Here is a 25,240-nt window from a genome sequence, read left to right as displayed (position 1 = left end):
TGCTGATTAATTACCTCTCCTGCTGCTGCTGCTGCTGGCTGTCCAGCAGCAGACTGAAGGTGGCTGCTGCTGTGCGCAGGTATATAAAGGCTCAGAGCCTATTATCACACGCGCAGCCAGCGTTCCATTGCCACATTCCGTCTACTGCAGGCGGGATACCTGGATGGCTGAATGTCACTGAGAAGCTCACAGAGACCGCCATAAGCAACAGTTTAAAAGAATGCCACAGACTAATCAACCAAACTTTTTGGGTTGGTTTCTCTTTTATAGTCTGCAGGCATTAAATGAAAGAAGTCAGTGTTCCAGCAGAGGGAGACAACGTTTCAGAAAAGGCATTGTAGCAAACCAAAAAAGAAATTTTAAGCACAGCAGAGTAACCAGCTCACATACCTGTTAGCTCAGGTGAGTTTAAAAGGCTGCTGTTGATAACAAGGGCATTTGCTAAATAGATGGTGTGTGTGCAACAATATACTGAAAGGTCAATTATATTGTGCAGCTTATCTCACCACCTGTAGTTATTTAGGTGAAAGCTCCAAAATGCTTGCCTAGAATGTCTGTTTATCCAAAAGGAAGTATAGAGGGAGAGCTAGATAGATAGCATTGCATTACATTACATTACATGGCAATGCAATGCACAGTTGCTGAAGTTGAACCAAAATGAGCTTGTCATCTGGCTTCTGCAACTTTTAACATGAAAAATCCAATGAGGAGAAGAAAAGCAAAGCCAAAGAGTCCATCCCAAAATCCGACAAACAAGCAAAATGAACAAAAAGCATTGAATTCAATTCTTTCTGATTTTAGAAACTGCATTAAAGAAGGGGTGCACCGGTCCTGGAGATACTGCAATACCAGGTCAATGCGTGGAGTGGACAGAGCAAGCTCTTTTTCCATCTCCCTGTTCTAAAAATCCATTTAATATATGGTCCCCAGATAGGGGACGTATCAGATATTAAACTGATAAGAACAGATACTACACTTGATCTTAGCCAAAAGGCCGAGAAGCGATAACCAGAATTGGTTTCCGACTACGGTGCCACCCAAGGATTCTGAAAAGTCCATTTGTGGAGATGGCCACCTGGACTCCCGTTAAGAAGACATGCTGTCAACCTCTAGATCCCTCACATGCCTGCACTTTTCGGCTTGCTGCTGCTGCAATCCACGCGTTTTAGATCTGCATAACTCCACCTCTTTTAGCACAGTACCCTCAACCCCCGGCTGTTCCCACCCGCCTCAACACCGTTGGAAGGGAGGAGAACCAATTAAGGCGGGGGGGAGTGGAACGAGCAGCTGTCTACCCTTAGCAGGAGGGTTGCTGATTAATTACCTCTCCTGCTGCTGCTGCTGCTGGCTGTCCAGCAGCAGACTGAAGGTGGCTGCTGCTGTGCGCAGGTATATAAAGGCTCAGAGCCTATTATGACACGCGCAGCCAGCGTTCCATTGCCACATTCCGTCTACTGCAGGCGGGATACCTGGATGGCTGAATGTCACTGAGAAGCTCACAGAGACCGCCATAAGCAACAGTTTAAAAGAATGCCACAGACTAATCAACCAAACTTTTTGGGTTGGTTTCTCTTTTATAGTCTGCAGGCATTAAATGAAAGAAGTCAGTGTTCCAGCAGAGGGAGACAACGTTTCAGAAAAGGCATTGTAGCAAACCAAAAAAGAAATTTTAAGCGCAGCAGAGTAACCAGCTCACATACCTGTTAGCTCAGGTGAGTTTAAAAGGCTGCTGTTGATAACAAGGGCATTTGCTAAATAGATGGTGTGTGTGCAACAATATACTGAAAGGTCAATTATATTGTGCAGCTTATCTCACCACCTGTAGTTATTTAGGTGAAAGCTCCAAAATGCTTGCCTAGAATGTCTGTTTATCCAAAAGGAAGTATAGAGGGAGAGCTAGATAGATAGCATTGCATTACATTACATTACATGGCAATGCAATGCACAGTTGCTGAAGTTGAACCAAAATGAGCTTGTCATCTGGCTTCTGCAACTTTTAACATGAAAAATCCAATGAGGAGAAGAAAAGCAAAGCCAAAGAGTCCATCCCAAAATCCGACAAACAAGCAAAATGAACAAAAAGCATTGAATTCAATTCTTTCTGATTTTAGAAACTGCATTAAAGAAGGGGTGCACCGGTCCTGGAGATACTGCAATACCAGGTCAATGCGTGGAGTGGACAGAGCAAGCTCTTTTTCCATCTCCCTGTTCTAAAAATCCATTTAATATATGGTCCCCAGATAGGGGACGTATCAGATATTAAACTGATAAGAACAGATACTACACTTGATCTTAGCCAAAAGGCCGAGAAGCGATAACCAGAATTGGTTTCCGACTACGGTGCCACCCAAGGATTCTGAAAAGTCCATTTGTGGAGATGGCCACCTGGACTCCCGTTAAGAAGACATGCTGTCAACCTCTAGATCCCTCACATGCCTGCACTTTTCGGCTTGCTGCTGCTGCAATCCACGCGTTTTAGATCTGCATAACTCCACCTCTTTTAGCACAGTACCCTCAACCCCCGGCTGTTCCCACCCGCCTCAACACCGTTGGAAGGGAGGAGAACCAATTAAGGCGGGGGGGGGGGTGGAACGAGCAGCTGTCTACCCTTTGCAGGAGGGTTGCTGATTAATTACCTCTCCTGCTGCTGCTGCTGCTGGCTGTCCAGCAGCAGACTGAAGGTGGCTGCTGCTGTGCGCAGGTATATAAAGGCTCAGAGCCTATTATGACACGCGCAGCCAGCGTTCCATTGCCACATTCCGTCTACTGCAGGCGGGATACCTGGATGGCTGAATGTCACTGAGAAGCTCACAGAGACCGCCATAAGCAACAGTTTAAAAGAATGCCACAGACTAATCAACCAAACTTTTTGGGTTGGTTTCTCTTTTATAGTCTGCAGGCATTAAATGAAAGAAGTCAGTGTTCCAGCAGAGGGAGACAACGTTTCAGAAAAGGCATTGTAGCAAACCAAAAAAGAAATTTTAAGCGCAGCAGAGTAACCAGCTCACATACCTGTTAGCTCAGGTGAGTTTAAAAGGCTGCTGTTGATAACAAGGGCATTTGCTAAATAGATGGTGTGTGTGCAACAATATACTGAAAGGTCAATTATATTGTGCAGCTTATCTCACCACCTGTAGTTATTTAGGTGAAAGCTCCAAAATGCTTGCCTAATATGTCTGTTTATCCAAAAGGAAGTATAGAGGGAGAGCTAGATAGATAGCATTGCATTACATTACATTACATGGCAATGCAATGCAAAGTTGCTGAAGTTGAACCAAAATGAGCTTGTCATCTGGCTTCTGCAACTTTTAACATGAAAAATCCAATGAGGAGAAGAAAAGCAAAGCCAAAGAGTCCATCCCAAAATCCGACAAACAAGCAAAATGAACAAAAAGCATTGAATTCAATTCTTTCTGATTTTAGAAACTGCATTAAAGAAGGGGTGCACCGGTCCTGGAGATACTGCAATACCAGGTCAATGCGTGGAGTGGACAGAGCAAGCTCTTTTTCCATCTCCCTGTTCTAAAAATCCATTTAATATATGGTCCCCAGATAGGGGACGTATCAGATATTAAACTGATAAGAACAGATACTACACTTGATCTTAGCCAAAAGGCCGAGAAGCGATAACCAGAATTGGTTTCCGACTACGGTGCCACCCAAGGATTCTGAAAAGTCCATTTGTGGAGATGGCCACCTGGACTCCCGTTAAGAAGACATGCTGTCAACCTCTAGATCCCTCACATGCCTGCACTTTTCGGCTTGCTGCTGCTGCAATCCACGCGTTTTAGATCTGCATAACTCCACCTCTTTTAGCACAGTACCCTCAACCCCCGGCTGTTCCCACCCGCCTCAACACCGTTGGAAGGGAGGAGAACCAATTAAGGCGGGGGGGGGGTGGAACGAGCAGCTGTCTACCCTTAGCAGGAGGGTTGCTGATTAATTACCTCTCCTGCTGCTGCTGCTGCTGGCTGTCCAGCAGCAGACTGAAGGTGGCTGCTGCTGTGCGCAGGTATATAAAGGCTCAGAGCCTATTATGACACGCGCAGCCAGCGTTCCATTGCCACATTCCGTCTACTGCAGGCGGGATACCTGGATGGCTGAATGTCACTGAGAAGCTCACAGAGACCGCCATAAGCAACAGTTTAAAAGAATGCCACAGACTAATCAACCAAACTTTTTGGGTTGGTTTCTCTTTTATAGTCTGCAGGCATTAAATGAAAGAAGTCAGTGTTCCAGCAGAGGGAGACAACGTTTCAGAAAAGGCATTGTAGCAAACCAAAAAAGAAATTTTAAGCGCAGCAGAGTAACCAGCTCACATACCTGTTAGCTCAGGTGAGTTTAAAAGGCTGCTGTTGATAACAAGGGCATTTGCTAAATAGATGGTGTGTGTGCAACAATATACTGAAAGGTCAATTATATTGTGCAGCTTATCTCACCACCTGTAGTTATTTAGGTGAAAGCTCCAAAATGCTTGCCTAATATGTCTGTTTATCCAAAAGGAAGTATAGAGGGAGAGCTAGATAGATAGCATTGCATTACATTACATTACATGGCAATGCAATGCACAGTTGCTGAAGTTGAACCAAAATGAGCTTGTCATCTGGCTTCTGCAACTTTTAACATGAAAAATCCAATGAGGAGAAGAAAAGCAAAGCCAAAGAGTCCATCCCAAAATCCGACAAACAAGCAAAATGAACAAAAAGCATTGAATTCAATTCTTTCTGATTTTAGAAACTGCATTAAAGAAGGGGTGCACCGGTCCTGGAGATACTGCAATACCAGGTCAATGCGTGGAGTGGACAGAGCAAGCTCTTTTTCCATCTCCCTGTTCTAAAAATCCATTTAATATATGGTCCCCAGATAGGGGACGTATCAGATATTAAACTGATAAGAACAGATACTACACTTGATCTTAGCCAAAAGGCCGAGAAGCGATAACCAGAATTGGTTTCCGACTACGGTGCCACCCAAGGATTCTGAAAAGTCCATTTGTGGAGATGGCCACCTGGACTCCCGTTAAGAAGACATGCTGTCAACCTCTAGATCCCTCACATGCCTGCACTTTTCGGCTTGCTGCTGCTGCAATCCACGCGCTTTAGATCTGCATAACTCCACCTCTTTTAGCACAGTACCCTCAACCCCCGGCTGTTCCCACCCGCCTCAACACCGTTGGAAGGGAGGAGAACCAATTAAGGCGGGGGGGGGGGGTGGAACGAGCAGCTGTCTACCCTTAGCAGGAGGGTTGCTGATTAATTACCTCTCCTGCTGCTGCTGCTGCTGGCTGTCCAGCAGCAGACTGAAGGTGGCTGCTGCTGTGCGCAGGTATATAAAGGCTCAGAGCCTATTATGACACGCGCAGCCAGCGTTCCATTGCCACATTCCGTCTACTGCAGGCGGGATACCTGGATGGCTGAATGTCACTGAGAAGCTCACAGAGACCGCCATAAGCAACAGTTTAAAAGAATGCCACAGACTAATCAACCAAACTTTTTGGGTTGGTTTCTCTTTTATAGTCTGCAGGCATTAAATGAAAGAAGTCAGTGTTCCAGCAGAGGGAGACAACGTTTCAGAAAAGGCATTGTAGCAAACCAAAAAAGAAATTTTAAGCGCAGCAGAGTAACCAGCGCACATACCTGTTAGCTCAGGTGAGTTTAAAAGGCTGCTGTTGATAACAAGGGCATTTGCTAAATAGATGGTGTGTGTGCAACAATATACTGAAAGGTCAATTATATTGTGCAGCTTATCTCACCACCTGTAGTTATTTAGGTGAAAGCTCCAAAATGCTTGCCTAATATGTCTGTTTATCCAAAAGGAAGTATAGAGGGAGAGCTAGATAGATAGCATTGCATTACATTACATTACATGGCAATGCAATGCACAGTTGCTGAAGTTGAACCAAAATGAGCTTGTCATCTGGCTTCTGCAACTTTTAACATGAAAAATCCAATGAGGAGAAGAAAAGCAAAGCCAAAGAGTCCATCCCAAAATCCGACAAACAAGCAAAATGAACAAAAAGCATTGAATTCAATTCTTTCTGATTTTAGAAACTGCATTAAAGAAGGGGTGCACCGGTCCTGGAGATACTGCAATACCAGGTCAATGCGTGGAGTGGACAGAGCAAGCTCTTTTTCCATCTCCCTGTTCTAAAAATCCATTTAATATATGGTCCCCAGATAGGGGACGTATCAGATATTAAACTGATAAGAACAGATACTACACTTGATCTTAGCCAAAAGGCCGAGAAGCGATAACCAGAATTGGTTTCCGACTACGGTGCCACCCAAGGATTCTGAAAAGTCCATTTGTGGAGATGGCCACCTGGACTCCCGTTAAGAAGACATGCTGTCAACCTCTAGATCCCTCACATGCCTGCACTTTTCGGCTTGCTGCTGCTGCAATCCAGGCGTTTTAGATCTGCATAACTCCACCTCTTTTAGCACAGTACCCTCAACCCCCGGCTGTTCCCACCCGCCTCAACACCGTTGGAAGGGAGGAGAACCAATTAAGGCGGGGGGGGGGGTGGAACGAGCAGCTGTCTACCCTTAGCAGGAGGGTTGCTGATTAATTACCTCTCCTGCTGCTGCTGCTGCTGGCTGTCCAGCAGCAGACTGAAGGTGGCTGCTGCTGTGCGCAGGTATATAAAGGCTCAGAGCCTATTATGACACGCGCAGCCAGCGTTCCATTGCCACATTCCGTCTACTGCAGGCGGGATACCTGGATGGCTGAATGTCACTGAGAAGCTCACAGAGACCGCCATAAGCAACAGTTTAAAAGAATGCCACAGACTAATCAACCAAACTTTTTGGGTTGGTTTCTCTTTTATAGTCTGCAGGCATTAAATGAAAGAAGTCAGTGTTCCAGCAGAGGGAGACAACGTTTCAGAAAAGGCATTGTAGCAAACCAAAAAAGAAATTTTAAGCGCAGCAGAGTAACCAGCTCACATACCTGTTAGCTCAGGTGAGTTTAAAAGGCTGCTGTTGATAACAAGGGCATTTGCTAAATAGATGGTGTGTGTGCAACAATATATTGAAAGGTCAATTATATTGTGCAGCTTATCTCACCACCTGTAGTTATTTAGGTGAAAGCTCCAAAATGCTTGCCTAATATGTCTGTTTATCCAAAAGGAAGTATAGAGGGAGAGCTAGATAGATAGCATTGCATTACATTACATTACATGGCAATGCAATGCACAGTTGCTGAAGTTGAACCAAAATGAGCTTGTCATCTGGCTTCTGCAACTTTTAACATGAAAAATCCAATGAGGAGAAGAAAAGCAAAGCCAAAGAGTCCATCCCAAAATCCGACAAACAAGCAAAATGAACAAAAAGCATTGAATTCAATTCTTTCTGATTTTAGAAACTGCATTAAAGAAGGGGTGCACCGGTCCTGGAGATACTGCAATACCAGGTCAATGCGTGGAGTGGACAGAGCAAGCTCTTTTTCCATCTCCCTGTTCTAAAAATCCATTTAATATATGGTCCCCAGATAGGGGACGTATCAGATATTAAACTGATAAGAACAGATACTACACTTGATCTTAGCCAAAAGGCCGAGAAGCGATAACCAGAATTGGTTTCCGACTACGGTGCCACCCAAGGATTCTGAAAAGTCCATTTGTGGAGATGGCCACCTGGACTCCCGTTAAGAAGACATGCTGTCAACCTCTAGATCCCTCACATGCCTGCACTTTTCGGCTTGCTGCTGCTGCAATCCACGCGCTTTAGATCTGCATAACTCCACCTCTTTTAGCACAGTACCCTCAACCCCCGGCTGTTCCCACCCGCCTCAACACCGTTGGAAGGGAGGAGAACCAATTAAGGCGGGGGGGGGGGGGGGTGGAACGAGCAGCTGTCTACCCTTAGCAGGAGGGTTGCTGATTAATTACCTCTCCTGCTGCTGCTGCTGCTGGCTGTCCAGCAGCAGACTGAAGGTGGCTGCTGCTGTGCGCAGGTATATAAAGGCTCAGAGCCTATTATGACACGCGCAGCCAGCGTTCCATTGCCACATTCCGTCTACTGCAGGCGGGATACCTGGATGGCTGAATGTCACTGAGAAGCTCACAGAGACCGCCATAAGCAACAGTTTAAAAGAATGCCACAGACTAATCAACCAAACTTTTTGGGTTGGTTTCTCTTTTATAGTCTGCAGGCATTAAATGAAAGAAGTCAGTGTTCCAGCAGAGGGAGACAACGTTTCAGAAAAGGCATTGTAGCAAACCAAAAAAGAAATTTTAAGCGCAGCAGAGTAACCAGCTCACATACCTGTTAGCTCAGGTGAGTTTAAAAGGCTGCTGTTGATAACAAGGGCATTTGCTAAATAGATGGTGTGTGTGCAACAATATACTGAAAGGTCAATTATATTGTGCAGCTTATCTCACCACCTGTAGTTATTTAGGTGAAAGCTCCAAAATGCTTGCCTAATATGTCTGTTTATCCAAAAGGAAGTATAGAGGGAGAGCTAGATAGATAGCATTGCATTACATTACATTACATGGCAATGCAATGCACAGTTGCTGAAGTTGAACCAAAATGAGCTTGTCATCTGGCTTCTGCAACTTTTAACATGAAAAATCCAATGAGGAGAAGAAAAGCAAAGCCAAAGAGTCCATCCCAAAATCCGACAAACAAGCAAAATGAACAAAAAGCATTGAATTCAATTCTTTCTGATTTTAGAAACTGCATTAAAGAAGGGGTGCACCGGTCCTGGAGATACTGCAATACCAGGTCAATGCGTGGAGTGGACAGAGCAAGCTCTTTTTCCATCTCCCTGTTCTAAAAATCCATTTAATATATGGTCCCCAGATAGGGGACGTATCAGATATTAAACTGATAAGAACAGATACTACACTTGATCTTAGCCAAAAGGCCGAGAAGCGATAACCAGAATTGGTTTCCGACTACGGTGCCACCCAAGGATTCTGAAAAGTCCATTTGTGGAGATGGCCACCTGGACTCCCGTTAAGAAGACATGCTGTCAACCTCTAGATCCCTCACATGCCTGCACTTTTCGGCTTGCTGCTGCTGCAATCCAGGCGTTTTAGATCTGCATAACTCCACCTCTTTTAGCACAGTACCCTCAACCCCCGGCTGTTCCCACCCGCCTCAACACCGTTGGAAGGGAGGAGAACCAATTAAGGCGGGGGGGGGGGTGGAACGAGCAGCTGTCTACCCTTAGCAGGAGGGTTGCTGATTAATTACCTCTCCTGCTGCTGCTGCTGCTGGCTGTCCAGCAGCAGACTGAAGGTGGCTGCTGCTGTGCGCAGGTATATAAAGGCTCAGAGCCTATTATGACACGCGCAGCCAGCGTTCCATTGCCACATTCCGTCTACTGCAGGCGGGATACCTGGATGGCTGAATGTCACTGAGAAGCTCACAGAGACCGCCATAAGCAACAGTTTAAAAGAATGCCACAGACTAATCAACCAAACTTTTTGGGTTGGTTTCTCTTTTATAGTCTGCAGGCATTAAATGAAAGAAGTCAGTGTTCCAGCAGAGGGAGACAACGTTTCAGAAAAGGCATTGTAGCAAACCAAAAAAGAAATTTTAAGCGCAGCAGAGTAACCAGCTCACATACCTGTTAGCTCAGGTGAGTTTAAAAGGCTGCTGTTGATAACAAGGGCATTTGCTAAATAGATGGTGTGTGTGCAACAATATACTGAAAGGTCAATTATATTGTGCAGCTTATCTCACCACCTGTATTTATTTAGGTGAAAGCTCCAAAATGCTTGCCTAATATGTCTGTTTATCCAAAAGGAAGTATAGAGGGAGAGCTAGATAGATAGCATTGCATTACATTACATTACATGGCAATGCAATGCACAGTTGCTGAAGTTGAACCAAAATGAGCTTGTCATCTGGCTTCTGCAACTTTTAACATGAAAAATCCAATGAGGAGAAGAAAAGCAAAGCCAAAGAGTCCATCCCAAAATCCGACAAACAAGCAAAATGAACAAAAAGCATTGAATTCAATTCTTTCTGATTTTAGAAACTGCATTAAAGAAGGGGTGCACCGGTCCTGGAGATACTGCAATACCAGGTCAATGCGTGGAGTGGACAGAGCAAGCTCTTTTTCCATCTCCCTGTTCTAAAAATCCATTTAATATATGGTCCCCAGATAGGGGACGTATCAGATATTAAACTGATAAGAACAGATACTACACTTGATCTTAGCCAAAAGGCCGAGAAGCGATAACCAGAATTGGTTTCCGACTACGGTGCCACCCAAGGATTCTGAAAAGTCCATTTGTGGAGATGGCCACCTGGACTCCCGTTAAGAAGACATGCTGTCAACCTCTAGATCCCTCACATGCCTGCACTTTTCGGCTTGCTGCTGCTGCAATCCAGGCGTTTTAGATCTGCATAACTCCACCTCTTTTAGCACAGTACCCTCAACCCCCGGCTGTTCCCACCCGCCTCAACACCGTTGGAAGGGAGGAGAACCAATTAAGGCGGGGGGGGGTGGAACGAGCAGCTGTCTACCCTTAGCAGGAGGGTTGCTGATTAATTACCTCTCCTGCTGCTGCTGCTGCTGGCTGTCCAGCAGCAGACTGAAGGTGGCTGCTGCTGTGCGCAGGTATATAAAGGCTCAGAGCCTATTATGACACGCGCAGCCAGCGTTCCATTGCCACATTCCGTCTACTGCAGGCGGGATACCTGGATGGCTGAATGTCACTGAGAAGCTCACAGAGACCGCCATAAGCAACAGTTTAAAAGAATGCCACAGACTAATCAACCAAACTTTTTGGGTTGGTTTCTCTTTTATAGTCTGCAGGCATTAAATGAAAGAAGTCAGTGTTCCAGCAGAGGGAGACAACGTTTCAGAAAAGGCATTGTAGCAAACCAAAAAAGAAATTTTAAGCGCAGCAGAGTAACCAGCTCACATACCTGTTAGCTCAGGTGAGTTTAAAAGGCTGCTGTTGATAACAAGGGCATTTGCTAAATAGATGGTGTGTGTGCAACAATATACTGAAAGGTCAATTATATTGTGCAGCTTATCTCACCACCTGTATTTATTTAGGTGAAAGCTCCAAAATGCTTGCCTAATATGTCTGTTTATCCAAAAGGAAGTATAGAGGGAGAGCTAGATAGATAGCATTGCATTACATTACATTACATGGCAATGCAATGCACAGTTGCTGAAGTTGAACCAAAATGAGCTTGTCATCTGGCTTCTGCAACTTTTAACATGAAAAATCCAATGAGGAGAAGAAAAGCAAAGCCAAAGAGTCCATCCCAAAATCCGACAAACAAGCAAAATGAACAAAAAGCATTGAATTCAATTCTTTCTGATTTTAGAAACTGCATTAAAGAAGGGGTGCACCGGTCCTGGAGATACTGCAATACCAGGTCAATGCGTGGAGTGGACAGAGCAAGCTCTTTTTCCATCTCCCTGTTCTAAAAATCCATTTAATATATGGTCCCCAGATAGGGGACGTATCAGATATTAAACTGATAAGAACAGATACTACACTTGATCTTAGCCAAAAGGCCGAGAAGCGATAACCAGAATTGGTTTCCGACTACGGTGCCACCCAAGGATTCTGAAAAGTCCATTTGTGGAGATGGCCACCTGGACTCCCGTTAAGAAGACATGCTGTCAACCTCTAGATCCCTCACATGCCTGCACTTTTCGGCTTGCTGCTGCTGCAATCCAGGCGTTTTAGATCTGCATAACTCCACCTCTTTTAGCACAGTACCCTCAACCCCCGGCTGTTCCCACCCGCCTCAACACCGTTGGAAGGGAGGAGAACCAATTAAGGCGGGGGGGGGTGGAACGAGCAGCTGTCTACCCTTAGCAGGAGGGTTGCTGATTAATTACCTCTCCTGCTGCTGCTGCTGCTGGCTGTCCAGCAGCAGACTGAAGGTGGCTGCTGCTGTGCGCAGGTATATAAAGGCTCAGAGCCTATTATGACACGCGCAGCCAGCGTTCCATTGCCACATTCCGTCTACTGCAGGCGGGATACCTGGATGGCTGAATGTCACTGAGAAGCTCACAGAGACCGCCATAAGCAACAGTTTAAAAGAATGCCACAGACTAATCAACCAAACTTTTTGGGTTGGTTTCTCTTTTATAGTCTGCAGGCATTAAATGAAAGAAGTCAGTGTTCCAGCAGAGGGAGACAACGTTTCAGAAAAGGCATTGTAGCAAACCAAAAAAGAAATTTTAAGCGCAGCAGAGTAACCAGCTCACATACCTGTTAGCTCAGGTGAGTTTAAAAGGCTGCTGTTGATAACAAGGGCATTTGCTAAATAGATGGTGTGTGTGCAACAATATACTGAAAGGTCAATTATATTGTGCAGCTTATCTCACCACCTGTAGTTATTTAGGTGAAAGCTCCAAAATGCTTGCCTAATATGTCTGTTTATCCAAAAGGAAGTATAGAGGGAGAGCTAGATAGATAGCATTGCATTACATTACATTACATGGCAATGCAATGCAAAGTTGCTGAAGTTGAACCAAAATGAGCTTGTCATCTGGCTTCTGCAACTTTTAACATGAAAAATCCAATGAGGAGAAGAAAAGCAAAGCCAAAGAGTCCATCCCAAAATCCGACAAACAAGCAAAATGAACAAAAAGCATTGAATTAAATTCTTTCTGATTTTAGAAACTGCATTAAAGAAGGGGTGCACCGGTCCTGGAGATACTGCAATACCAGGTCAATGCGTGGAGTGGACAGAGCAAGCTCTTTTTCCATCTCCCTGTTCTAAAAATCCATTTAATATATGGTCCCCAGATAGGGGACGTATCAGATATTAAACTGATAAGAACAGATACTACACTTGATCTTAGCCAAAAGGCCGAGAAGCGATAACCAGAATTGGTTTCCGACTACGGTGCCACCCAAGGATTCTGAAAAGTCCATTTGTGGAGATGGCCACCTGGACTCCCGTTAAGAAGACATGCTGTCAACCTCTAGATCCCTCACATGCCTGCACTTTTCGGCTTGCTGCTGCTGCAATCCACGCGTTTTAGATCTGCATAACTCCACCTCTTTTAGCACAGTACCCTCAACCCCCGGCTGTTCCCACCCGCCTCAACACCGTTGGAAGGGAGGAGAACCAATTAAGGCGGGGGGGGGGTGGAACGAGCAGCTGTCTACCCTTAGCAGGAGGGTTGCTGATTAATTACCTCTCCTGCTGCTGCTGCTGCTGGCTGTCCAGCAGCAGACTGAAGGTGGCTGCTGCTGTGCGCAGGTATATAAAGGCTCAGAGCCTATTATGACACGCGCAGCCAGCGTTCCATTGCCACATTCCGTCTACTGCAGGCGGGATACCTGGATGGCTGAATGTCACTGAGAAGCTCACAGAGACCGCCATAAGCAACAGTTTAAAAGAATGCCACAGACTAATCAACCAAACTTTTTGGGTTGGTTTCTCTTTTATAGTCTGCAGGCATTAAATGAAAGAAGTCAGTGTTCCAGCAGAGGGAGACAACGTTTCAGAAAAGGCATTGTAGCAAACCAAAAAAGAAATTTTAAGCGCAGCAGAGTAACCAGCTCACATACCTGTTAGCTCAGGTGAGTTTAAAAGGCTGCTGTTGATAACAAGGGCATTTGCTAAATAGATGGTGTGTGTGCAACAATATACTGAAAGGTCAATTATATTGTGCAGCTTATCTCACCACCTGTAGTTATTTAGGTGAAAGCTCCAAAATGCTTGCCTAATATGTCTGTTTATCCAAAAGGAAGTATAGAGGGAGAGCTAGATAGATAGCATTGCATTACATTACATTACATGGCAATGCAATGCACAGTTGCTGAAGTTGAACCAAAATGAGCTTGTCATCTGGCTTCTGCAACTTTTAACATGAAAAATCCAATGAGGAGAAGAAAAGCAAAGCCAAAGAGTCCATCCCAAAATCCGACAAACAAGCAAAATGAACAAAAAGCATTGAATTCAATTCTTTCTGATTTTAGAAACTGCATTAAAGAAGGGGTGCACCGGTCCTGGAGATACTGCAATACCAGGTCAATGCGTGGAGTGGACAGAGCAAGCTCTTTTTCCATCTCCCTGTTCTAAAAATCCATTTAATATATGGTCCCCAGATAGGGGACGTATCAGATATTAAACTGATAAGAACAGATACTACACTTGATCTTAGCCAAAAGGCCGAGAAGCGATAACCAGAATTGGTTTCCGACTACGGTGCCACCCAAGGATTCTGAAAAGTCCATTTGTGGAGATGGCCACCTGGACTCCCGTTAAGAAGACATGCTGTCAACCTCTAGATCCCTCACATGCCTGCACTTTTCGGCTTGCTGCTGCTGCAATCCAGGCGTTTTAGATCTGCATAACTCCACCTCTTTTAGCACAGTACCCTCAACCCCCGGCTGTTCCCACCCGCCTCAACACCGTTGGAAGGGAGGAGAACCAATTACGGCGGGGGGGGGGGTGGAACGAGCAGCTGTCTACCCTTAGCAGGAGGGTTGCTGATTAATTACCTCTCCTGCTGCTGCTGCTGCTGGCTGTCCAGCAGCAGACTGAAGGTGGCTGCTGCTGTGCGCAGGTATATAAAGGCTCAGAGCCTATTATGACACGCGCAGCCAGCGTTCCATTGCCACATTCCGTCTACTGCAGGCGGGATACCTGGATGGCTGAATGTCACTGAGAAGCTCACAGAGACCGCCATAAGCAACAGTTTAAAAGAATGCCACAGACTAATCAACCAAACTTTTTGGGTTGGTTTCTCTTTTATAGTCTGCAGGCATTAAATGAAAGAAGTCAGTGTTCCAGCAGAGGGAGACAACGTTTCAGAAAAGGCATTGTAGCAAACCAAAAAAGAAATTTTAAGCGCAGCAGAGTAACCAGCTCACATACCTGTTAGCTCAGGTGAGTTTAAAAGGCTGCTGTTGATAACAAGGGCATTTGCTAAATAGATGGTGTGTGTGCAACAATATACTGAAAGGTCAATTATATTGTGCAGCTTATCTCACCACCTGTATTTATTTAGGTGAAAGCTCCAAAATGCTTGCCTAATATGTCTGTTTATCCAAAAGGAAGTATAGAGGGAGAGCTAGATAGATAGCATTGCATTACATTACATTACATGGCAATGCAATGCACAGTTGCTGAAGTTGAACCAAAATGAGCTTGTCATCTGGCTTCTGCAACTTTTAACATGAAAAATCCAATGAGGAGAAGAAAAGCAAAGCCAAAGAGTCCATCCCAAAATCCGACAAACAAGCAAAATGAACAAAAAGCATTGAATTCAATTCTTTCTGATTTTAGAAACTGCATTAAAGAAGGGGTGCACCGGTCCTGGAGATACTGCAATACCAGGTCAATGCGTGGAGTGGACAGAGCAAGCTCTTTTTCCATCTCCCTGTTCTAAAAATCCATTTAATATATGGTCCCCAGATAGGGGACGTATCAGATATTAAACTGATAAGAACAGATACTACACTTGATCTTAGCCAAAAGGCCGAGAAGCGATAACCAGAATTGGTTTCCGACTACGGTGCCACCCAAGGATTCTGAAAAGTCCATTTGTGGAGATGGCCACCTGGACTCCCGTTAAGAAGACATGCTGTCAACCTCTAGATCCCTCACATGCCTGCACTTTTCGGCTTGCTGCTGCTGCAATCCAGGCGTTTTAGATCTGCATAACTCCACCTCTTTTAGCACAGTACCCTCAACCCCCGGCTGTTCCCACCCGCCTCAACACCGTTGGAAGGGAGGAGAACCAATTAAGGCGGGGGGGGGGGTGGAACGAGCAGCTGTCTACCCTTAGCAGGAGGGTTGCTGATTAATTACCTCTCCTGCTGCTGCTGCTGCTGGCTGTCCAGCAGCAGACTGAAGGTGGCTGCTGCTGTGCGCAGGTATATAAAGGCTCAGAGCCTATTATGACACGCGCAGCCAGCGTTCCATTGCCACATTCCGTCTACTGCAGGCGGGATACCTGGATGGCTGAATGTCACTGAGAAGCTCACAGAGACCGCCATAAGCAACAGTTTAAAAGAATGCCACAGACTAATCAACCAAACTTTTTGGGTTGGTTTCTCTTTTATAGTCTGCAGGCATTAAATGAAAGAAGTCAGTGTTCCAGCAGAGGGAGACAACGTTTCAGAAAAGGCATTGTAGCAAACCAAAAAAGAAATTTTAAGCGCAGCAGAGTAACCAGCTCACATACCTGTTAGCTCAGGTGAGTTTAAAAGGCTGCTGTTGATAACAAGGGCATTTGCTAAATAGATGGTGTGTGTGCAACAATATACTGAAAGGTCAATTATATTGTGCAGCTTATCTCACCACCTGTAGTTATTTAGGTGAAAGCTCCAAAATGCTTGCCTAATATGTCTGTTTATCCAAAAGGAAGTATAGAGGGAGAGCTAGATAGATAGCATTGCATTACATTACATTACATGGCAATGCAATGCACAGTTGCTGAAGTTGAACCAAAATGAGCTTGTCATCTGGCTTCTGCAACTTTTAACATGAAAAATCCAATGAGGAGAAGAAAAGCAAAGCCAAAGAGTCCATCCCAAAATCCGACAAACAAGCAAAATGAACAAAAAGCATTGAATTCAATTCTTTCTGATTTTAGAAACTGCATTAAAGAAGGGGTGCACCGGTCCTGGAGATAATGCAATACCAGGTCAATGCGTGGAGTGGACAGAGCAAGCTCTTTTTCCATCTCCCTGTTCTAAAAATCCATTTAATATATGGTCCCCAGATAGGGGACGTATCAGATATTAAACTGATAAGAACAGATACTACACTTGATCTTAGCCAAAAGGCCGAGAAGCGATAACCAGAATTGGTTTCCGACTACGGTGCCACCCAAGGATTCTGAAAAGTCCATTTGTGGAGATGGCCACCTGGACTCCCGTTAAGAAGACATGCTGTCAACCTCTAGATCCCTCACATGCCTGCACTTTTCGGCTTGCTGCTGCTGCAATCCACGCGTTTTAGATCTGCATAACTCCACCTCTTTTAGCGCAGTACCCTCAACCCCCGGCTGTTCCCACCCGCCTCAACACCGTTGGAAGGGAGGAGAACCGATTAAGGCGGGGGGGGGGGTGGAACGAGCAGCTGTCTACCCTTAGCAGGAGGGTTGCTGATTAATTACCTGTCCTGCTGCTGCTGCTGCTGGCTGTCCAGCAGCAGACTGAAGGTGGCTGCTGCTGTGCGCAGGTATATAAAGGCTCAGAGCCTATTATGACACGCGCAGCCAGCGTTCCATTGCCACATTCCGTCTACTGCAGGCGGGATACCTGGATGGCTGAATGTCACTGAGAAGCTCACAGAGACCGCCATAAGCAACAGTTTAAAAGAATGCCACAGACTAATCAACCAAACTTTTTGGGTTGGTTTCTCTTTTATAGTCTGCAGGCATTAAATGAAAGAAGTCAGTGTTCCAGCAGAGGGAGACAACGTTTCAGAAAAGGCATTGTAGCAAACCAAAAAAGAAATTTTAAGCGCAGCAGAGTAACCAGCTCACATACCTGTTAGCTCAGGTGAGTTTAAAAGGCTGCTGTTGATAACAAGGGCATTTGCTAAATAGATGGTGTGTGTGCAACAATATACTGAAAGGTCAATTATATTGTGCAGCTTATCTCACCACCTGTAGTTATTTAGGTGAAAGCTCCAAAATGCTTGCCTAATATGTCTGTTTATCCAAAAGGAAGTATAGAGGGAGAGCTAGATAGATAGCATTGCATTACATTACATTACATGGCAATGCAATGCACAGTTGCTGAAGTTGAACCAAAATGAGCTTGTCATCTGGCTTCTGCAACTTTTAACATGAAAAATCCAATGAGGAGAAGAAAAGCAAAGCCAAAGAGTCCATCCCAAAATCCGACAAACAAGCAAAATGAACAAAAAGCATTGAATTCAATTCTTTCTGATTTTAGAAACTGCATTAAAGAAGGGGTGCACCGGTCCTGGAGATACTGCAATACCAGGTCAATGCGTGGAGTGGACAGAGCAAGCTCTTTTTCCATCTCCCTGTTCTAAAAATCCATTTAATATATGGTCCCCAGATAGGGGACGTATCAGATATTAAACTGATAAGAACAGATACTACACTTGATCTTAGCCAAAAGGCCGAGAAGCGATAACCAGAATTGGTTTCCGACTACGGTGCCACCCAAGGATTCTGAAAAGTCCATTTGTGGAGATGGCCACCTGGACTCCCGTTAAGAAGACATGCTGTCAACCTCTAGATCCCTCACATGCCTGCACTTTTCGGCTTGCTGCTGCTGCAATCCACGCGTTTTAGATCTGCATAACTCCACCTCTTTTAGCACAGTACCCTCAACCCCCGGCTGTTCCCACCCGCCTCAACACCGTTGGAAGGGAGGAGAACCAATTAAGGCGGGGGGGGGGTGGAACGAGCAGCTGTCTACCCTTAGCAGGAGGGTTGCTGATTAATTACCTCTCCTGCTGCTGCTGCTGCTGGCTGTCCAGCAGCAGACTGAAGGTGGCTGCTGCTGTGCGCAGGTATATAAAGGCTCAGAGCCTATTATGACACGCGCAGCCAGCGTTCCATTGCCACATTCCGTCTACTGCAGGCGGGATACCTGGATGGCTTAATGTCACTGAGAAGCTCACAGAGACCGCCATAGGCAACAGTTTAAAAGAATGCCACAGACTAATCAACCAAACTTTTTGGGTTGGTTTCTCTTTTATAGTCTGCAGGCATTAAATGAAAGAAGTCAGTGTTCCAGCAGAGGGAGACAACGTTTCAGAAAAGGCATTGTAGCTAACCAAAAAAGAAATTTTAAGCGCAGCAGAGTAACCAGCTCACATACCTGTTAGCTCAGGTGAGTTTAAAAGGCTGCTGTTGATAACAAGGGCATTTGCTAAATAGATGGTGTGTGTGCAACAATATACTGAAAGGTCAATTATATTGTGCAGCTTATCTCACCACCTGTAGTTATTTAGGTGAAAGCTCCAAAATGCTTGCCTAATATGTCTGTTTATCCAAAAGGAAGTATAGAGGGAGAGCTAGATAGATAGCATTGCATTACATTACATTACATGGCAATGCAATGCACAGTTGCTGAAGTTGAACCAAAATGAGCTTGTCATCTGGCTTCTGCAACTTTTAACATGAAAAATCCAATGAGGAGAAGAAAAGCAAAGCCAAAGAGTCCATCCCAAAATCTGACAAACAAGCAAAATGAACAAAAAGCATTGAATTCAATTCTTTCTGATTTTAGAAACTGCATTAAAGAAGGGGTGCACCGGTCCTGGAGATACTGCAATACCAGGTCAATGCGTGGAGTGGACAGAGCAAGCTCTTTTTCCATCTCCCTGTTCTAAAAATCCATTTAATATATGGTCCCCAGATAGGGGACGTATCAGATATTAAACTGATAAGAACAGATACTACACTTGATCTTAGCCAAAAGGCCGAGAAGCGATAACCAGAATTGGTTTCCGACTACGGTGCCACCCAAGGATTCTGAAAAGTCCATTTGTGGAGATGGCCACCTGGACTCCCGTTAAGAAGACATGCTGTCAACCTCTAGATCCCTCACATGCCTGCACTTTTCGGCTTGCTGCTGCTGCAATCCACGCGTTTTAGATCTGCATAACTCCACCTCTTTTAGCACAGTACCCTCAACCCCCGGCTGTTCCCACCCGCCTCAACACCGTTGGAAGGGAGGAGAACCAATTAAGGCGGGGGGGGGGGTGGAACGAGCAGCTGTCTACCCTTAGCAGGAGGGTTGCTGATTAATTACCTCTCCTGCTGCTGCTGCTGCTGGCTGTCCAGCAGCAGACTGAAGGTGGCTGCTGCTGTGCGCAGGTATATAAAGGCTCAGAGCCTATTATGACACGCGCAGCCAGCGTTCCATTGCCACATTCCGTCTACTGCAGGCGGGATACCTGGATGGCTGAATGTCACTGAGAAGCTCACAGAGACCGCCATAGGCAACAGTTTAAAAGAATGCCACAGACTAATCAACCAAACTTTTTGGGTTGGTTTCTCTTTTATAGTCTGCAGGCATTAAATGAAAGAAGTCAGTGTTCCAGCAGAGGGAGACAACGTTTCAGAAAAGGCATTGTAGCAAACCAAAAAAGAAATTTTAAGCGCAGCAGAGTAACCAGCTCACATACCTGTTAGCTCAGGTGAGTTTAAAAGGCTGCTGTTGATAACAAGGGCATTTGCTAAATAGATGGTGTGTGTGCAACAATATACTGAAAGGTCAATTATATTGTGCAGCTTATCTCACCACCTGTAGTTATTTAGGTGAAAGCTCCAAAATGCTTGCCTAATATGTCTGTTTATCCAAAAGGAAGTATAGAGGGAGAGCTAGATAGATAGCATTGCATTACATTACATTACATGGCAATGCAATGCACAGTTGCTGAAGTTGAACCAAAATGAGCTTGTCATCTGGCTTCTGCAACTTTTAACATGAAAAATCCAATGAGGAGAAGAAAAGCAAAGCCAAAGAGTCCATCCCAAAATCTGACAAACAAGCAAAATGAACAAAAAGCATTGAATTCAATTCTTTCTGATTTTAGAAACTGCATTAAAGAAGGGGTGCACCGGTCCTGGAGATACTGCAATACCAGGTCAATGCGTGGAGTGGACAGAGCAAGCTCTTTTTCCATCTCCCTGTTCTAAAAATCCATTTAATATATGGTCCCCAGATAGGGGACGTATCAGATATAAAACTGATAAGAACAGATACTACACTTGATCTTAGCCAAAAGGCCGAGAAGCGATAACCAGAATTGGTTTCCGACTACGGTGCCACCCAAGGATTCTGAAAAGTCCATTTGTGGAGATGGCCACCTGGACTCCCGTTAAGAAGACATGCTGTCAACCTCTAGATCCCTCACTTGCCTGCACTTTTCGGCTTGCTGCTGCTGCAATCCACGCGTTTTAGATCTGCATAACTCCACCTCTTTTAGCACAGTACCCTCAACCCCCGGCTGTTCCCACCCGCCTCAACACCGTTGGAAGGGAGGAGAACCAATTAAGGCGGGGGGGGGTGGAAAGAGCAGCTGTCTACCCTTAGCAGGAGGGTTGCTGATTAATTACCTCTCCTGCTGCTGCTGCTGCTGGCTGTCCAGCAGCAGACTGAAGGTGGCTGCTGCTGTGCGCAGGTATATAAAGGCTCAGAGCCTATTATGACACGCGCAGCCAGCGTTCCATTGCCACATTCCGTCTACTGCAGGCGGGATACCTGGATGGCTGAATGTCACTGAGAAGCTCACAGAGACCGCCATAAGCAACAGTTTAAAAGAATGCCACAGACTAATCAACCAAACTTTTTGGGTTGGTTTCTCTTTTATAGTCTGCAGGCATTAAATGAAAGAAGTCAGTGTTCCAGCAGAGGGAGACAACGTTTCAGAAAAGGCATTGTAGCAAACCAAAAAAGAAATTTTAAGCGCAACAGAGTAACCAGCTCACATACCTGTTAGCTCAGGTGAGTTTAAAAGGCTGCTGTTGATAACAAGGGCATTTGCTAAATAGATGGTGTGTGTGCAACAATATACTGAAAGGTCAATTATATTGTGCAGCTTATCTCACCACCTGTAGTTATTTAGGTGAAAGCTCCAAAATGCTTGCCTAATATGTCTGTTTATCCAAAAGGAAGTATAGAGGGAGAGCTAGATAGATAGCATTGCATTACATTACATTACATGGCAATGCAATGCACAGTTGCTGAAGTTGAACCAAAATGAGCTTGTCATCTGGCTTCTGCAACTTTTAACATGAAAAATCCAATGAGGAGAAGAAAAGCAAAGCCAAAGAGTCCATCCCAAAATCCGACAAACAAGCAAAATGAACAAAAAGCATTGAATTCAATTCTTTCTGATTTTAGAAACTGCATTAAAGAAGGGGTGCACCGGTCCTGGAGATACTGCAATACCAGGTCAATGCGTGGAGTGGACAGAGCAAGCTCTTTTTCCATCTCCCTGTTCTAAAAATCCATTTAATATATGGTCCCCAGATAGGGGACGTATCAGATATTAAACTGATAAGAACAGATACTACACTTGATCTTAGCCAAAAGGCCGAGAAGCGATAACCAGAATTGGTTTCCGACTACGGTGCCACCCAAGGATTCTGAAAAGTCCATTTGTGGAGATGGCCACCTGGACTCCCGTTAAGAAGACATGCTGTCAACCTCTAGATCCCTCACATGCCTGCACTTTTCGGCTTGCTGCTGCTGCAATCCACGCGTTTTAGATCTGCATAACTCCACCTCTTTTAGCACAGTACCCTCAACCCCCGGCTGTTCCCACCCGCCTCAACACCGTTGGAAGGGAGGAGAACCAATTAAGGCGGGGGGGGGGGGGGTGGAACGAGCAGCTGTCTACCCTTAGCAGGAGGGTTGCTGATTAATTACCTCTCCTGCTGCTGCTGCTGCTGGCTGTCCAGCAGCAGACTGAAGGTGGCTGCTGCTGTGCGCAGGTATATAAAGGCTCAGAGCCTATTATGACACGCGCAGCCAGCGTTCCATTGCCACATTCCGTCTACTGCAGGCGGGATACCTGGATGGCTGAATGTCACTGAGAAGCTCACAGAGACCGCCATAAGCAACAGTTTAAAAGAATGCCACAGACTAATCAACCAAACTTTTTGGGTTGGTTTCTCTTTTATAGTCTGCAGGCATTAAATGAAAGAAGTCAGTGTTCCAGCAGAGGGAGACAACGTTTCAGAAAAGGCATTGTAGCAAACCAAAAAAGAAATTTTAAGCGCAGCAGAGTAACCAGCTCACATACCTGTTAGCTCAGGTGAGTTTAAAAAGCTGCTGTTGATAACAAGGGCATTTGCTAAATAGATGGTGTGTGTGCAACAATATACTGAAAGGTCAATTATATTGTGCAGCTTATCTCACCACCTGTAGTTATTTAGGTGAAAGCTCCACTAATGCTTGCCTAATATGTCTGTTTATCCAAAAGGAAGTATAGAGGGAGAGCTAGATAGATAGCATTGCATTACATTACATTACATGGCAATGCAATGCACAGTTGCTGAAGTTGAACCAAAATGAGCTTGTCATCTGGCTTCTGCAACTTTTAGCATGAAAAATCCAATGAGGAGAAGAAAAGCAAAGCCAAAGAGTCCATCCCAAAATCCGACAAACAAGCAAAATGAACAAAAAACATTGAATTCAATTCTTTCTGATTTTAGAAACTGCATTAAAGAAGGGGTGCACCGGTCCTGGAGATACTGCAATACCAGGTCAATGCGTGGAGTGGACAGAGCAAGCTCTTTTTCCATCTCCCTGTTCTAAAAATCCATTTAATATATGGTCCCCAGATAGGGGACGTATCAGATATTAAACTGATAAGAACAGATACTACACTTGATCTTAGCCAAAAGGCCGAGAAGCGATAACCAGAATTGGTTTCCGACTACGGTGCCACCCAAGGATTCTGAAAAGTCCATTTGTGGAGATGGCCACCTGGACTCCCGTTAAGAAGACATGCTGTCAACCTCTAGATCCCTCACATGCCTGCACTTTTCGGCTTGCTGCTGCTGCAATCCACGCGTTTTAGATCTGCATAACTCCACCTCTTTTAGCACAGTACCCTCAACCCCCGGCTGTTCCCACCCGCCTCAACACCGTTGGAAGGGAGGAGAACCAATTAAGGCGGGGGGGGGGGGTGGAACGAGCAGCTGTCTACCCTTAGCAGGAGGGTTGCTGATTAATTACCTCTCCTGCTGCTGCTGCTGCTGGCTGTCCAGCAGCAGACTGAAGGTGGCTGCTGCTGTGCGCAGGTATATAAAGGCTCAGAGCCTATTATGACACGCGCAGCCAGCGTTCCATTGCCACATTCCGTCTACTGCAGGCGGGATACCTGGATGGCTGAATGTCACTGAGAAGCTCACAGAGACCGCCATAAGCAACAGTTTAAAAGAATGCCACAGACTAATCAACCAAACTTTTTGGGTTGGTTTCTCTTTTATAGTCTGCAGGCATTAAATGAAAGAAGTCAGTGTTCCAGCAGAGGGAGACAACGTTTCAGAAAAGGCATTGTAGCAAACCAAAAAAGAAATTTTAAGCGCAGCAGAGTAACCAGCTCACATACCTGTTAGCTCAGGTGAGTTTAAAAGGCTGCTGTTGATAACAAGGGCATTTGCTAAATAGATGGTGTGTGTGCAACAATATACTGAAAGGTCAATTATATTGTGCAGCTTATCTCACCACCTGTAGTTATTTAGGTGAAAGCTCCAAAATGCTTGCCTAATATGTCTGTTTATCCAAAAGGAAGTATAGAGAGAGAGCTAGATAGATAGCATTGCATTACATTACATTACATGGCAATGCAATGCACAGTTGCTGAAGTTGAACCAAAATGAGCTTGTCATCTGGCTTCTGCAACTTTTAACATGAAAAATCCAATGAGGAGAAGAAAAGCAAAGCCAAAGAGTCCATCCCAAAATCCGACAAACAAGCAAAATGAACAAAAAGCATTGAATTCAATTCTTTCTGATTTTAGAAACTGCATTAAAGAAGGGGTGCACCGGTCCTGGAGATACTGCAATACCAGGTCAATGCGTGGAGTGGACAGAGCAAGCTCTTTTTCCATCTCCCTGTTCTAAAAATCCATTTAATATATGGTCCCCAGATAGGGGACGTATCAGATATTAAACTGATAAGAACAGATACTACACTTGATCTTAGCCAAAAGGCCGAGAAGCGATAACCAGAATTGGTTTCCGACTACGGTGCCACCCAAGGATTCTGAAAAGTCCATTTGTGGAGATGGCCACCTGGACTCCCGTTAAGAAGACATGCTGTCAACCTCTAGATCCCTCACATGCCTGCACTTTTCGGCTTGCTGCTGCTGCAATCCACGCGTTTTAGATCTGCATAACTCCACCTCTTTTAGCACAGTACCCTCAACCCCCGGCTGTTCCCACCCGCCTCAACACCGTTGGAAGGGAGGAGAACCAATTAAGGCGGGGGGGGGGTGGAACGAGCAGCTGTCTACCCTTAGCAGGAGGGTTGCTGATTAATTACCTCTCCTGCTGCTGCTGCTGCTGGCTGTCCAGCAGCAGACTGAAGGTGGCTGCTGCTGTGCGCAGGTATATAAAGGCTCAGAGCCTATTATGACACGCGCAGCCAGCGTTCCATTGCCACATTCCGTCTACTGCAGGCGGGATACCTGGATGGCTGAATGTCACTGAGAAGCTCACAGAGACCGCCATAAGCAACAGTTTAAAAGAATGCCACAGACTAATCAACCAAACTTTTTGGGTTGGTTTCTCTTTTATAGTCTGCAGGCATTAAATGAAAGAAGTCAGTGTTCCAGCAGAGGGA

The 25,240-nt window shown here is 45.2% G+C and overlaps 19 non-coding genes across 19 annotated transcripts; all 19 read right to left on the bottom strand.

Annotated features, from left to right (window-relative positions):
• Nucleotides 1-815: 815 nt before the first annotated feature.
• On the bottom strand, nt 816-1,006 carry LOC141232919 (U2 spliceosomal RNA). Its single transcript, XR_012299091.1, has one exon. It is a non-coding gene; the product is annotated as a U2 spliceosomal RNA (small nuclear RNA).
• Nucleotides 1,007-2,125: 1,119 nt separating this feature from the next.
• On the bottom strand, nt 2,126-2,316 carry LOC141232918 (U2 spliceosomal RNA). The gene has a single exon (XR_012299090.1). It is a non-coding gene; the product is annotated as a U2 spliceosomal RNA (small nuclear RNA).
• A 1,121-nt stretch (nt 2,317-3,437) lies between these two features.
• On the bottom strand, nt 3,438-3,628 carry LOC141232917 (U2 spliceosomal RNA). The gene has a single exon (XR_012299089.1). It is a non-coding gene; the product is annotated as a U2 spliceosomal RNA (small nuclear RNA).
• A 1,120-nt stretch (nt 3,629-4,748) lies between these two features.
• Nucleotides 4,749-4,939, bottom strand: LOC141232915 (U2 spliceosomal RNA). Its single transcript, XR_012299087.1, has one exon. It is a non-coding gene; the product is annotated as a U2 spliceosomal RNA (small nuclear RNA).
• Nucleotides 4,940-6,061: 1,122 nt separating this feature from the next.
• Nucleotides 6,062-6,252, bottom strand: LOC141232914 (U2 spliceosomal RNA). The gene has a single exon (XR_012299086.1). It is a non-coding gene; the product is annotated as a U2 spliceosomal RNA (small nuclear RNA).
• Nucleotides 6,253-7,373: 1,121 nt separating this feature from the next.
• On the bottom strand, nt 7,374-7,564 carry LOC141232913 (U2 spliceosomal RNA). The gene has a single exon (XR_012299085.1). It is a non-coding gene; the product is annotated as a U2 spliceosomal RNA (small nuclear RNA).
• Nucleotides 7,565-8,689: 1,125 nt separating this feature from the next.
• Nucleotides 8,690-8,880, bottom strand: LOC141232912 (U2 spliceosomal RNA). The gene has a single exon (XR_012299084.1). It is a non-coding gene; the product is annotated as a U2 spliceosomal RNA (small nuclear RNA).
• A 1,121-nt stretch (nt 8,881-10,001) lies between these two features.
• LOC141232910 (U2 spliceosomal RNA) lies at nt 10,002-10,192 on the bottom strand. The gene has a single exon (XR_012299083.1). It is a non-coding gene; the product is annotated as a U2 spliceosomal RNA (small nuclear RNA).
• Nucleotides 10,193-11,311: 1,119 nt separating this feature from the next.
• Nucleotides 11,312-11,502, bottom strand: LOC141232909 (U2 spliceosomal RNA). Its single transcript, XR_012299082.1, has one exon. It is a non-coding gene; the product is annotated as a U2 spliceosomal RNA (small nuclear RNA).
• A 1,119-nt stretch (nt 11,503-12,621) lies between these two features.
• On the bottom strand, nt 12,622-12,812 carry LOC141232908 (U2 spliceosomal RNA). Its single transcript, XR_012299081.1, has one exon. It is a non-coding gene; the product is annotated as a U2 spliceosomal RNA (small nuclear RNA).
• A 1,120-nt stretch (nt 12,813-13,932) lies between these two features.
• LOC141232907 (U2 spliceosomal RNA) lies at nt 13,933-14,123 on the bottom strand. The gene has a single exon (XR_012299080.1). It is a non-coding gene; the product is annotated as a U2 spliceosomal RNA (small nuclear RNA).
• Nucleotides 14,124-15,244: 1,121 nt separating this feature from the next.
• LOC141232906 (U2 spliceosomal RNA) lies at nt 15,245-15,435 on the bottom strand. The gene has a single exon (XR_012299079.1). It is a non-coding gene; the product is annotated as a U2 spliceosomal RNA (small nuclear RNA).
• Nucleotides 15,436-16,556: 1,121 nt separating this feature from the next.
• Nucleotides 16,557-16,747, bottom strand: LOC141232626 (U2 spliceosomal RNA). The gene has a single exon (XR_012298810.1). It is a non-coding gene; the product is annotated as a U2 spliceosomal RNA (small nuclear RNA).
• A 1,121-nt stretch (nt 16,748-17,868) lies between these two features.
• LOC141232905 (U2 spliceosomal RNA) lies at nt 17,869-18,059 on the bottom strand. The gene has a single exon (XR_012299078.1). It is a non-coding gene; the product is annotated as a U2 spliceosomal RNA (small nuclear RNA).
• A 1,120-nt stretch (nt 18,060-19,179) lies between these two features.
• Nucleotides 19,180-19,370, bottom strand: LOC141232903 (U2 spliceosomal RNA). The gene has a single exon (XR_012299076.1). It is a non-coding gene; the product is annotated as a U2 spliceosomal RNA (small nuclear RNA).
• Nucleotides 19,371-20,491: 1,121 nt separating this feature from the next.
• On the bottom strand, nt 20,492-20,682 carry LOC141232408 (U2 spliceosomal RNA). Its single transcript, XR_012298660.1, has one exon. It is a non-coding gene; the product is annotated as a U2 spliceosomal RNA (small nuclear RNA).
• Nucleotides 20,683-21,801: 1,119 nt separating this feature from the next.
• Nucleotides 21,802-21,992, bottom strand: LOC141232902 (U2 spliceosomal RNA). The gene has a single exon (XR_012299075.1). It is a non-coding gene; the product is annotated as a U2 spliceosomal RNA (small nuclear RNA).
• A 1,125-nt stretch (nt 21,993-23,117) lies between these two features.
• Nucleotides 23,118-23,308, bottom strand: LOC141232901 (U2 spliceosomal RNA). Its single transcript, XR_012299074.1, has one exon. It is a non-coding gene; the product is annotated as a U2 spliceosomal RNA (small nuclear RNA).
• A 1,122-nt stretch (nt 23,309-24,430) lies between these two features.
• LOC141232900 (U2 spliceosomal RNA) lies at nt 24,431-24,621 on the bottom strand. The gene has a single exon (XR_012299073.1). It is a non-coding gene; the product is annotated as a U2 spliceosomal RNA (small nuclear RNA).
• Nucleotides 24,622-25,240: the final 619 nt, after the last annotated feature.

This window comes from Phyllobates terribilis, unplaced genomic scaffold (genome assembly GCF_046119375.1).
Source record: "Phyllobates terribilis strain yellow unplaced genomic scaffold, ASM4611937v1 Scaffold_540__1_contigs__length_1147954, whole genome shotgun sequence".
In the NCBI taxonomy this organism is placed as follows: domain Eukaryota; kingdom Metazoa; phylum Chordata; class Amphibia; order Anura; family Dendrobatidae; genus Phyllobates; species Phyllobates terribilis.
Note: the sequence above shows the minus strand (reverse complement) of the source record. Positions and strands in the feature narration are given on the sequence as shown.